Genomic DNA, 12,942 nt, shown 5'->3' with positions numbered 1-12,942 from the left:
CTAGACACAAAACTGAGTTAGACCATCTGTTCTAAGAAACCACCTGCCCATGACCTAAATGATCAGTTTTTGAACGTCTAATTCTTATAATAACCCTGTCCTCTATAACTGGAACATCTGTTAAAAGAAGGCCAGGACCAGATACTCTTGTCATAGATACTAATTCGCCAATCCTAAAGACCCCAAATAAAGCCAAAATGAACGCAGTCTGAAATAAAACCATTTCAAAATGATCCCTTGTGACATTCGGAAGCACCTGAATAAATTTTTCCAAGAAATCTAACTATATAGGGCTCCTCAAATCAGCATTAAAATTGGCCTTGCAATACCCTTTCAAAGCTTGCTTGATAATAAACATACCTGATAAAGGTGGCTGACCATATATCTTTTGAAAAAAATGACACTCCAGCTATCGTTTTTGCAATATAAGACACCGAAAGTTTTTTAGCCATAAGTGAAGAAACAAACATGAGACCTAAATTCTCCAAACTAAAAGATGAAACAAATTCCACAGACTGACTAAACAACAACCAATCCTCCCATGCGGATGCATATGTAGCCCATGTTTGAGGTGCAAGGGAATTACGTATGCTATCCATCATTAATCTCGGCGCAGTTCCCATAAATGCGTAGGACAAGGCACCCCTACTTGATCTGCCGAAGGGGCTAACCCCGAAACCTCCTCCACTGAAAACGAGAAAGTCGGCTATATCGATAGATTTACCCTCAATATACTTCGCTTTTAACCATATATTAAATGACATGCAACACAAAATTAGATGTCTTAAAAGGCGAACCGTCTTTTCACATTTTGATGATAATGTATTAATAGCAAAGACTACCCCTTTATTGTCTGTAAACAGAAGAATTCACTTGTTTCTGAAAAAGGAACCCCAAATTACCTCTGCGACCAAAACAGGAAATAATTCTAACAAAACAATATTAACCGTGAATTTACTTTCAACCCAAAAAGACGGCCACCTCTCAGCACACCACTTATTGTTCCAGAAAGCACCAAAACCACATCTACCTGCTGAATCTGTAAACAACTGAAGAGCATCAGAATCCTGAAACTCCTCCTGCCATTGAATTTACTCAAAAAACTCCAGCCACATAGCCATGTCTTCTCTAAGAGGTCTTGTTAATCTGATATGAGCCCTAGGTGACCGCAAACCTCTTGTAGCGAAATACAACCTCTTAGAAAACACACGGCCCATTGGTATAATCCTGCATGCGAAATTTAAAGAGTCCAACAAAGATTGGAGTTATTTCAAAGTACATTTACTCTTTGCTAGCAAAGACACTAAACTAAATCTTAATGATTCTAGTTTAGTCTCATATAAACGAAATTCCATCCTAGAACTATCTATGACTATACCTAAAAACTCTAAACAGGAACAAGGGAAAATAGTTTTTTCAACCGCAACAGGAATACCAAATTCACAACACATATTAAGAAAACACTTACGCTGGGTTCACACCTGAGCGTTTTACAGCGCGTTCCTACGCGCTGTAAAACGCTCAACAGGCAAGAACCAATGATTCCCTATGGGAATGGTTCTCACCTGAGCGTTTTATAGCGCGTACGAACGCTCTGTAAAACGCCCTACGCCCCAAGAAGTACAGGAGCTTCTTTGGGGCGTAGTGTCGCGCGTTCCCGTACATAGACTTCCGGGAACGCGCGACAATGGGTGTTCGTTTGCACAGGAGCCGCGTATGTGAGACGCCCCCGTAGAATCGCGCATACAGAGCGCTTCATCCAGTACGCTCAGGTCTGAACCCAGCGTTAAAAAGATTATTTGCAGCAATCTAATATTCCTGTACTTACAGAGCAGGACTCGGTATCCCTGAACTCCCCAATCCTTTTGAGCGAGCTGCAGGAGGTTTTATCCGGGATTCATGGATCTCCATCGCCCGAGTCGGATGGCCTCCCGTTTGACATATACAAGTGCCATGGGGAGGTCCTCCTGCCTGGGTTATTGCAGGTACTAAACGAATCCCGCTCTGTGGGGAAATTGCCTCCATCATTAATGGAGGCAATCATCATAATAATTTTGAAGAGAGGGAAAGATGGAAACAATGTAGAGTCATACCGACCCATATCATTACTCAATTCAGATTACAAGATAGTTGCCAAAGTCCGCGCAAATCAATAAAAAAAGTTATAAAGGGGTTAGTACATGTAGATCAGACGGGGTTCATCCCTGGGTGACAGATTCAGACCAATATACGCAGAACATTTCTGAATATACAGATAGGAGGGGGGGAGGACCGCTCCATCTTGTCCTTGGACGCCGCCAAGGCCTTCGACAGGGTGGAGTGGTCCTTCCTATGGCAGACTATGCATAGGATGAATCTGGAGAAGAGTTTTATTGACTGGATCCGAATGCTGTACTGTGGTCCAACGGCAAGAGTTAACATCAATGGGGTGATCTCCCTCGCTATTCTCCTGCAGCACATTACCCGACAGGGTTGCCCGCTTTCTCCATTACTTTTTCGCAATTTTTATGGAACCCCTTGCTTGCAGAATCGGAGCGGACGATGAAATTGAGGGATTTGGAGGAAATGGGGTAAGGGATAAGATCAGTTTATATGCGGATGATATATTGCTGTATTTACATGATGGTTGGAGAAGTGTCCCTCGTGTTATGCAGACAATTGATGAGTTTGGTCTGGTTTCAGGCTATGAGATAAACTGGTCTAAATCTGTTCTCTTTCCTCTGAATCGATCTCACCCACAAAGCAACATTAAAGTTAAGGTGATATCGCCATTGGACCACATTGAGTACTTGGGGATAAGGATTAGCGGGTCGTTATGTGATTATAACAGATTAAATATCATTCCCACGATAAATAAAATAAAGGAGAAGGTTAGGAATTGGCAGAAACTCCCCCTCTCACAGGTTAATAGAATCGTATTGGTTAAAATGATTCTGCTGCCACTGATATTGTATGTGATTGACCCCTGCCCCATCTGGATTGAAGACAATTTCTTAAATTTGATGGAGAGATTGATCAACAATCTGATTTGGGGCAGGAAAAGGGTCTGTATCAAACTGAGATATCTGTGGCTAGCTGAAATCGATGGCGGCCTCGGCCTCCCATATTTTCAGGGATACTATTTGTGCTCACAATTACAATGGTGTATCAATGCTGGGGAAAGCTCTCTTTTATCGTACCTCACTGAACAACATAAGCACCCCATACAGAATATATTTAGCACATTGGATGCCGGCTGTTTTGGTGGCAGGGAAAACACCTGCCCCATAAGCATAATGCTGCAGAAAGTATGGAATAAGTTAAAGTCCATTTTGAAGGTTACATATGCTTTATATTTTACCCCGCTCTGGGATAATACTTTTTTAAATGAGTTTCTGGCCTTAAACGACAATAATTACTGGAGTCGGAGAGGGATCACGATGGTGTCACACATTTGCACATTAGGTAAATTAAAATCCATATCGGAAATGTTTCACGAGACACCAATCACGGTGTTAAATCATTATAGATATGCCCAACTTATGCACGCATTTGCACACACACGGAACAAAAAACGCCCACGCACTCACTTTTAGATTTTTGCTACCCGTCATTTGGTAAAAAAATTAAGGTCTCACAAATATATGTTAGATTACAAAAGGATTTAGTTACGGTCACTAAATTTAAAAGCGTTGGAAAATGGGAAGCGGATTTAGGGATATGCAACTCATTTCAGTGGCGTGAAGTATATCAAAATATTAAAAAGGCCTCCCTCTCTAGTCAACATCGGTTGACACAGTTTAAAATTGTACATCGGCTATATTACTGCTGGCAATTTTTATCGCAGTCTTCGATGCTGCAGCATCGCAGACTGTGATGTATTAGTGAGGAGGGAGGAGGGACTGTAGTAGGTGGGGAGAGCGGCGGGGCAGTGCAGGCACTGTACTCTGGCCCCGCAGCTCAGTATGTACTGTATTATACGTAGTGTTAATCATTAGATCTAAACTAAATAATAATGATGCGCTCCCCCTGCTCCCCATGTGCTTACCAGTACACATGTCACGCTCCTGTAGTAAGCACTAGCAGCTAGCAGGCAGGCCGGGCGGCCGTAACTCACGGAGGTCACGTGCCTGCTCCGCCTACTTTATGAATGAAGTAGGCGGAGCAGGCACGTGACCTCCGTGAGTTACGGCCGCCCGGCCTGCCTGCTAGCTGCTAGTGCTTACTACAGGAGCATGACATGTGTGTACCAGTAAGCACATGGAGAGCAGGGGGAGTGCATCATTATTATTTAGTTTAGATCTGATGATTAACACTACGTATAATACAGTACATACTGAGCTGCGGGGCCAGAGTACAGTGCCTGCATGGCCCCGCCGCACACCCCGCCTACTACAGTCCCTCCCTAGGAATCTGTGAATGGGATAATAATGGAGGGGGGGGCGCTGTGGATGGCATTATGATGGGGGGATCTGTGGATTGGACTGTTATGCCATCCACAGATCCCCCCCACCATCATAATGCCATCCACAGATCCCCCCCACTATCATAATGCCATCCACAGACCCCCCCATCATAATGCCATCCACAGCTCCCCCCATAACAGTGCCATCCACAGATCCCCCACATAACAGTGCCATCCACAAATCCCCCACCCCATAACAGTGCATCATCCACAGATCCCCCATAATAGTGTCATGCACATACCGCCATTAGTTCAAACCCACCAAAAGCACACCTTTTGGTTTTCTTATTTTCCTCCTCAAAAACCTAGGTGCGTCTTATGGGCCGGTGCGTCTTATAGGGCGAAAAATACGGTATACTTCGGAGCTTCTCTCTAAAATGTACAAGAATAAAAAGAAATAATTTTGCTGTCTGAAGTGTCTTTGTCCGGATGCTGGATATATTCATATGTTATGGAGTTGTCCGGCTATTAACAACTTCTGGCAAAGTATATTTCAGGCAATAAGGTCAAGAGGTACTACCAAATTTCTACCCACGATTGAATTCGCCATACTTGGCATACTTACCCCTGAGAGCAAACACAAGCTTTCAAAAGGTGACCATCTTCGGTGGTTGAAGGAGCTTTTATTGGCCAAGGTCTTTGTAACGGAACGCCTAGCACCCCGACCGGGTACCTCTGTCTATAGATGCTCCTAGTGCTTCCAGAGGACTCCAAGCACTCCACTTGACACCGTCAGCACTGCAGACCCCACGAACCGCCGAAGCTTGGTGGAGGTCTCGCCGTCTCCTACCCACCCTGGACCTACGACCAGGCTCCAGTGGGTGAACCTCTCCTAAATGCAGAGAGCAGGAACCATGAACAAGCTCTTACAAGAGCTTATACTCAGGGGAGTATTGTGATATAGCAATCCCCAAGAGTGTAGTTATACCATTCCCCAAACATGAGCCAAAACTTCATGAAGGTATAAAAACAGGAACTCTCTTTATTTTAACACACAAGCATTTTATACACATCTTCCAGCAAGGTTACCACCCACAGGGTTTGCAATATGGGAGGGGGGATACCAGTATTATTATTCCTTTTTTCGTTTTGTTTCGTGGTCCACCATGTTATTTGACAGTTTAATGTTCTAAGTTTTATGTATTTTTCTGCGGTGGTAGAATCCGCAAGATTACTATGCAGATTTGGTCGTTTTTGCACTTGTATATGTCATTCTCCTCCTTCTGAGAAAACAATAAAGAAATAAAAAAATTAATAAAATGAAAACACTGTAAAAGTTGAGAACACAAAGTAGAACCCGAAAAACCTATGAACAGAAAATCGGCTAGATTTGAATTACCCAATGTAAAAATTTGGAAAAACATTCAAAATAAAAACCCATAGGTAAACATTTGTCAAAATAAAACTTGCCATCAAAACTAAAACCCAAAGAATTAAAACCCGTAGGACTAACTGACAAAAGCCTGAATGCTGCTTTAATATCAGCCTTTGCCAGTAAAGCCCCACGACCATAATGTCTCAACAATGTAACTGCCTGATCAAAAGATCCATAAGAAACAGGAGCTTCATTCTTACTAATCTCAACATTAAGAGAGCTATCAACAGGGAAAGATAAATGATGAATTAACCTGTACTCGCCCGGTGCCTCCTTAGGAACAATACCCAACGGGGATACCCGAAAATTCACAAATGGTGGAGAATCAAAAGGGCCAGCTATTCTACCGCTAACCAATTCTTTATTACCGTATTTTTCGCTTTATAGGACGCACTTTCCCCCCCCCAAAAGTGGGGGGAAATGGCTGTGCGTCTTATAAAGCGGATACTTCGCTGGCCGCTATGCTGCACAGCGCGGCCAGCGAAGTATCAATGTGGAGGGAGGAGGCGGGGACACTCATGGCGGGGCCCGGTGCAGTGACTCTACTCTAATACACCGGGCCCCACAAGTACATTCAATCCGATCCATATCTTAATGTATACCGCACTGTTCTGTACTTATTGTAGTACCGTATGTATAGCATTAAGACGGCGCAGACTGGCAGCTCTCTCGGTCATGCGCCGCATGCCGCAGCTCCCTTTTCATGCGCTGCCTGCCCCGTCTGCCTGTTCATTCATAAAGTGAGATAAGCAGGCAGGCGGGGAGGCGGCGCATGAGGAGGGAGCTGGGGCAGGCGGCGCATGACCGAGGGAACTGCCGGTCTGCGCCGATTTAATGCTATACATACGGTACTACAGTAAGTACAGAACAGTGCGGTATACATTAAGATATGGATCGGATTGAATGTACTTAACAGCTGCGGGGCCCGGTGTATTAGAGTAGAATCACTGCACTGGGCCTCGCCATGAGTGTCTCCGCCTCCTCCCTCCACACTGATGCATCTGATGGGGGATCTGTAGATGACACTTATGGGGATCTGTGGATGACATCAGTGTCATCCACAGATCCCCCATCAGTGTCATCCACAGATCCCCCATCAGTGTCATCCACAGATCCCCCATCAGTGTCATCCACAGATCCCCCCCATAACAGTGCGTCATCCACAGATCCCCCAGTAACAGTGCGTCATCCACAGATCCCCCCATAACAGTGCGTCATCCACAGATCCCCCCATAACAGTGCGTCATCCACAGATCCCCCCATAACAGTGCGTCATCCACAGATCCCCCCATAACAGTGCGTCATCCACAGATCCCCCCCCATAACAGTGCGTCATCTACAGATCCCCCCCATAACAGTGCGTCATCCACAGATCCCCCCCATAACAGTGCGTCATCCACAGATCCCCCCCATAACAGTGCGTCATCCACAGATCCCCCATAACAGTGCGTCATCCACAGATCCCCCCATAACAGTGCATCATCCACAGATCCCCCCATAACAGTGCGTCATCCACAGATCCCTCATAACAGTGCAGCATCCACAGACCACCATTAGTTCAAAACCTACCAAAAGCACACCTTTTGGTTCAAAATATTTTTTTCTAATTTTCCTCCTTAAAAACCTAGGTGCGTCTTATCATAAGGTGCGTCTTATAAAGCGAAAAATACGGTAATCTTATCACGAACTACGTCCGAAAATCTAGTGACAGATTTTAAATTGTCTACTAAAAAACACCCCTCGTCCTTGAATTCTGGAACAGAAAATCCTTCAGAAAATCCATAAAAAATGTATTTAACCTTCACCTGGTCTGGGTATAGTTTTAGCCAAGGTAACATTTCTGCTAACTTCACTGGCGTCAATGCTTTTGGAAAGTTGCCCCTTGGCTGTTAAAAATTCCCCTAACCGCTTCGCTTAAAGAACCTACCGTAGATAAAGGATGGGTGACCCCGCAAAAGGAGCATTCATGCTTGTAGCGGCAGTTGGTTAACCACTTGCACGTACTCTCATTAAAAGCAAAGCTAAATCCTTTCCTCAAGCTTTGAGAAGGAGTCTGCTTCAGTGGAGCGGTTCTTTGAGGAAGCATTAAATTAATCCAAAGCCCAATGTCCTTATAACCCCATTTTAAAGAAGGGTGGCTAGCCAATTTTTGCCTGAACATCTCGTCCTAATGGAACCAGGCCATTCCACCAAAATTACGGTATGCTTCCAGAATTATATCCAAGTGCTGAAAAAGACCAACGCACTTTTTCGGAAGCTTTTCACCTAACACTGATGCATAAATACAAAAAGCCTGCAGCCAATTGTTAAGAGCACGGCTAACTACGCTTTCTGACTTCCTCTGATTTCTCATCCTTTTTGTCACTACTTACAATATGCTCTTTATTAGAAGGTAATAAAGACATAATATCAATAAACTCTAAGCGCCAAATACGCTCCTTAATATTTGATTGTAAATGAAAGCCTAGATGTGAAACCTCACAGGATAACACCTCATTAACACAGGCTTCAGATACCCCCAAACCGCTGTCAAGATTAGGAGCGCTGACTGTAAAATGACTAGAATCCCTTGCCACCGGATGGTTAACCCAAACTCCAGCTGGGGAATTTGTATTCTCTTTGTGAACAAAATCTGAAAACAGGGCATATAAACCTGAAACAAATTTTCTGATTAGACAGAGACTGTACATGTAGTTTGTCACCACTAGATGGAACCTCCTGCCCAGGAACCAAGGACTGAGGGAACTTCAGCTTCCCAGGAAATTCACAGCTGACCTCAGGAACTTTAGCCGATGCCGGAGTAGAGGATTCTCCCTTGCTGTATTCAGGTAAGCTGTAAATCCATTGTATTTCAGGGTCTGTAGTCTCTGCTTCTACATGTTGACACGCCGGATCAGCTGTATTCACTGCCGCTGCTTGATGTTGCTGAAAAGTTCCGGGTGCTGTACTGATCGCCGCCTTCCGATGTTTTCTATTGACGCCGGCCGATGACGCAGGGTTCCCTTCCGGACACTCTCCCGATCTGGCCCTCCTATAGCCAGCCTCAGGAGGCGGAGAATACGAGCGCTTTGCTCGTCTGGCTCTTTTGCTGGGCAGCGCATCAGACTCCGCCTCCCTCAGCAGAACACTCTCCGTTGCCACTTCATGTTCTTCCTCCTCCAGTACGCGCTGCTCCTCTTCATTCATCGCCGCTGCCGAATGTTCCGGCTGGGTAAGGCATCGCCGCAGCCACTCTTCTCCGCCCGCTGATTCAGCCTTCAAGATGAGCTGCCGTAGTAGTTACTCCATCTTCTGCACAGGTCCAGGTCTTCTTAAAATTGCAGGTCACTAACGGCGATGTCCTTTCTTTTAAACCAGCAGGCTTCCCACCACAGCAGTCTTCTGCCAATCAGCTGATGGACTCCTTCCCGCTGCTGGACAGCTGACCAATTACCAGCTGATCCCAAGACAGCTGTCACTGGGCAAAAGAGGGATCCGAAACAGCTGGAACCGGATTTAATCTCGGGTAAGACCTGTAAACACAAAAAGGGGGGTGGGGGAGGCGACTCAAAAACACACCACCACCAGCCAAAACAATAAAACCAGACCAAGTGATCATGTTCCCATGCGTCCTCCAAGCTATATACGCTCTGGGGGGCCCCCACAGTTTGGACACTAAATCCTGTGGTCTGTAAGAAGTCTGTGATGGCGACCCCCTAAGAGTAGACGATCCCTTACAATATATACTGTGATACAGTGAAGGGTATGGTCTGGGAAAACAGGTATTTTCCTCCCAGCGTGTGCTGCTGGGCTGATTTGCAGCCAGGTGGGGTCAAACACCGGACTGGATTTTAAGTGCCGGTCTGGGTTTAGACAGCACCTAGCTGTCCTTAAAAGACAGCTGGGCTCAGCAGCAAGGGATGTGTGCTGGGATCTGAGGCTTGTGCCATGCTGGAGGGCTGAGACCCGTGTTTAGGGGAAACAGGCCCCCTAAAAGCCTGCTATGGACTGCTGGAGATAGAACTGCCAACAAGGTGATTTTTGCTATGTGGACTTTACATTGTGTGTGAACTAACACCAAGACTGCAAAGTGGCGTTTTGTTTTTGCCTGATGTGTGAATAAACACAAAAGTTTGATTTAAGAACTGGTAATTTGCCTCTGTACTGCGTCCGCATACCCTGTCTACCAGAGCGAATCCCCACAATTGGAGAATGCGGGCATGCGCAGAGAGGCTGGCGTAAACGCCGAAATATATATTTTTTTTTTCTGGGTACGGCTGGATGTCCTGGATTAAACCAGCTAAATTTAAACCTGTGTCACATGACAAAATGGAGGCTGTAATGAAAGCTCTCGTGGAGACTAACCAGCACCAGCAAGAAACAAACCAGCTGCTGTTACAACAGGTGATGGCTTTACAGACGGCATGAGTGTCCCAGAGTTTCCATGATGTCTGGAAAGCGGTCCATGTGGCGATCCCCAAGATGACACCCTCAGATGACATTGAAACCTACCTGGTGATGTATGAGAAGGTGGCCACAAGGGAGAATCTACCCTCTGACCAGTGGGCTGAGGTCGTCGCTCCGTTCCTGGCATCCGATTCCCAGCGGGTGTATTTCGACTTACCAGACGATCAAGCGGCCGACTTCCAGAAAGTCAAGGGGGAGATTCTGGCAAGACTGAGGGTGAATGTGTTAGTCTGGGCCCAGCGGGTGCATCAGTGGGGGTTCAACACGGCTGAGCCCGTGAGACCCCAGTATTATAACTTACTTCACCTCTTGCAAAAGTGGCTACAGCCTGACGTGCTAAGCCCCACTGCTATGCTGGATCGTCTGTTAGTTGATATGTTCTAGAGGGCTTTGCCACCCCCTCTCCAGCACTGAATCGTCCAGGTGTCTCCTAGCAATGCCATTGAGATGGTGGACCTGGTGGAATGCTATGAGGCTACCAGGAATCAAAAGGGGAGTTCTTTTGGGAGGAGGCCAGTCAAACCCTGGAAATCTTCACCCCAGGCCCGGAGGTTTGAGCCGATAAAACCCGCCCAGGATGTACCCAATGCGGAGCCAGGAGCTTGGCCATGTAAGGGTTGACTGTCCCCATCGGGTTGAGCCCATGGACACTAACTATGGCTACTATCAGTCACTATATGCCAGGATGCTGTGTGCAACAGGTACCCCAGAAACTCTAAATCACTTGTGCCAGGTGGAAGTGGGAGACAATTCAGCGGAGGCCCTGCTGGACTCAGGGAGTCTGGTGTCCCTAGTAAGGGCTCCTCTGGTATGGTCTGCTGAGTATACTGGCTGGAAAGTCGGGGTCATGTGCATTCATGGGGACTTAAAAGACTATCCCATCGCCCTTGTGTCTCTAACCCGGTGGCCAGCAGGTGGACTCACAAAGTGGCACTTACACTATGAACTTATAATCTGGAGAGACTTCCCCAGTTTTCCGGCAATGTGGCCTGCTACGAAAGTGACTGATACCCATGAGACAGGGGTAACCCCAGCAAAGTGGCCTTGCTCCGGTGGAAGGCTAGAACCCTGGAAACCCGGGGCCGAAGGGCCAGCAGTAGGGGTGACTGCTACTTCGGTGGAAGAGGGGGAGACAACCCCACTGAGTGTAATGGTGGGAGACGTGGAGGACTTGCCGCCGGGGCCTGAGCTGGCAGACCTCAATGTCTCCGGGGATAATTTTGGTACTGCACAACACCGGGACCCAGCCCTATCCCGAGCCTGGGAAAATGTATTAATAGTAGATGGTGAACCACAGCGAGCTGGGGCAGAGTCGGTGTTCCCCAGTTTTGTGGTTCATCAGGATATGTTGTATCCGGTAAACCAGCTGCGGGGTGAACCCATTTAAACAGTTGCCCCAGGCTTATCGCAAACTCGTGTTGGTTAGGCCACCAACATGTTCTCAAGGTTCATCTGGGAAGACAGAAAACACAGGACCGGATACTACAACGGTTTTACTGGCCCAGTGTGTTTAGGGAGGTGGACGAATTCTGTAAGCCTTGCCCGACCTGCCAGGCAACTAGCCCCCAGCACCTTTTTCCGCAGTCCCTTGGTACCTCTCCCAATCATTGAGGTACCGTTTGAGCAAGTCGCTGTGGACCTTGTGGACCCACTACTGAAGTCCGCTAGAGGATACCAACACATCTTGGTCATCCTAGACTATGCCACTCGGTACCCGGAGGTGGTCCCACTGCAACATACATCGGCTAAACTGATAGCTAAGGAGCTAATGGAGATGTTCTCCCGAGTGGGGCTACCTAATGAGGTTCTGACTGACCAGGGGCCCCTTTTCATGTCCAAGGTCATGAGGGAACTCTGTAAGTTGCTGCATATCAAACAGTTACGGATAGGGCTGAAACGATTACTCGATTGAATCGAGTAATTCGACACAAAAAAATCATCAATGCAAATTTTTTGCATCGAGGATTCGTTTGTGTCATGTGACCACCGAGCGGGAGTGAAGCGCTTGCTATTACTTACCGCTCCGTGGTCACCTGCCGGCCCGTACCGTGCTGCACTGGATCCTGACACATCGTCAGGACATAGTGTGCGCTTACGTGCACTATGACCCGACGTTGTGTGACATCAGGATCCAGTGCAGTGCGCGGAGAAGAGGAAGGAGCTGTGGAGCAGCGCCCCTACAGGAAAGGTAAGTATTTTATTTTACTGGCGCTAGGGACATGGCACTGAAGGGGGACAGCCGGCAATGGATGGCATGGAGGGGCAGATGGGAGTGGGGGACATAGAGGGGCTGATCTGAAGGCACTGCGGGACATGGAGGGGCTGATCTGATGGGAGTGGGGGACATGTCCATGGATGGCATGGAGGGGTTGATGGCACTGGGGCAGTGCAGCTGAAGGCACTGGGGTGGGGACAGCTGATGGCATTGGGGTGGGAAGGGAGCTAATGGCACTGGGGGATAGTGAAGCTGATGGCACTGGGGGAACTGATGCACTTGGGCTGATCGCACAGGGGGGAATGAAGGGTGTTGGGGACTGATGGCAGGGGGTCTGAGTTTTTATAAAGGAAAACAGTCTATTAATTCATTTTTACTTATTAAATTACTCTATTAATCGTAAAAAATAATTGATAGAATACTCGATTACTGAAATAATCGTTTATTGCAGCCCTAGTTACA

This window comes from Bufo bufo, chromosome 3 (genome assembly GCF_905171765.1).
Source record: "Bufo bufo chromosome 3, aBufBuf1.1, whole genome shotgun sequence".
Taxonomy (NCBI): domain Eukaryota; kingdom Metazoa; phylum Chordata; class Amphibia; order Anura; family Bufonidae; genus Bufo; species Bufo bufo.
Note: the sequence above shows the minus strand (reverse complement) of the source record.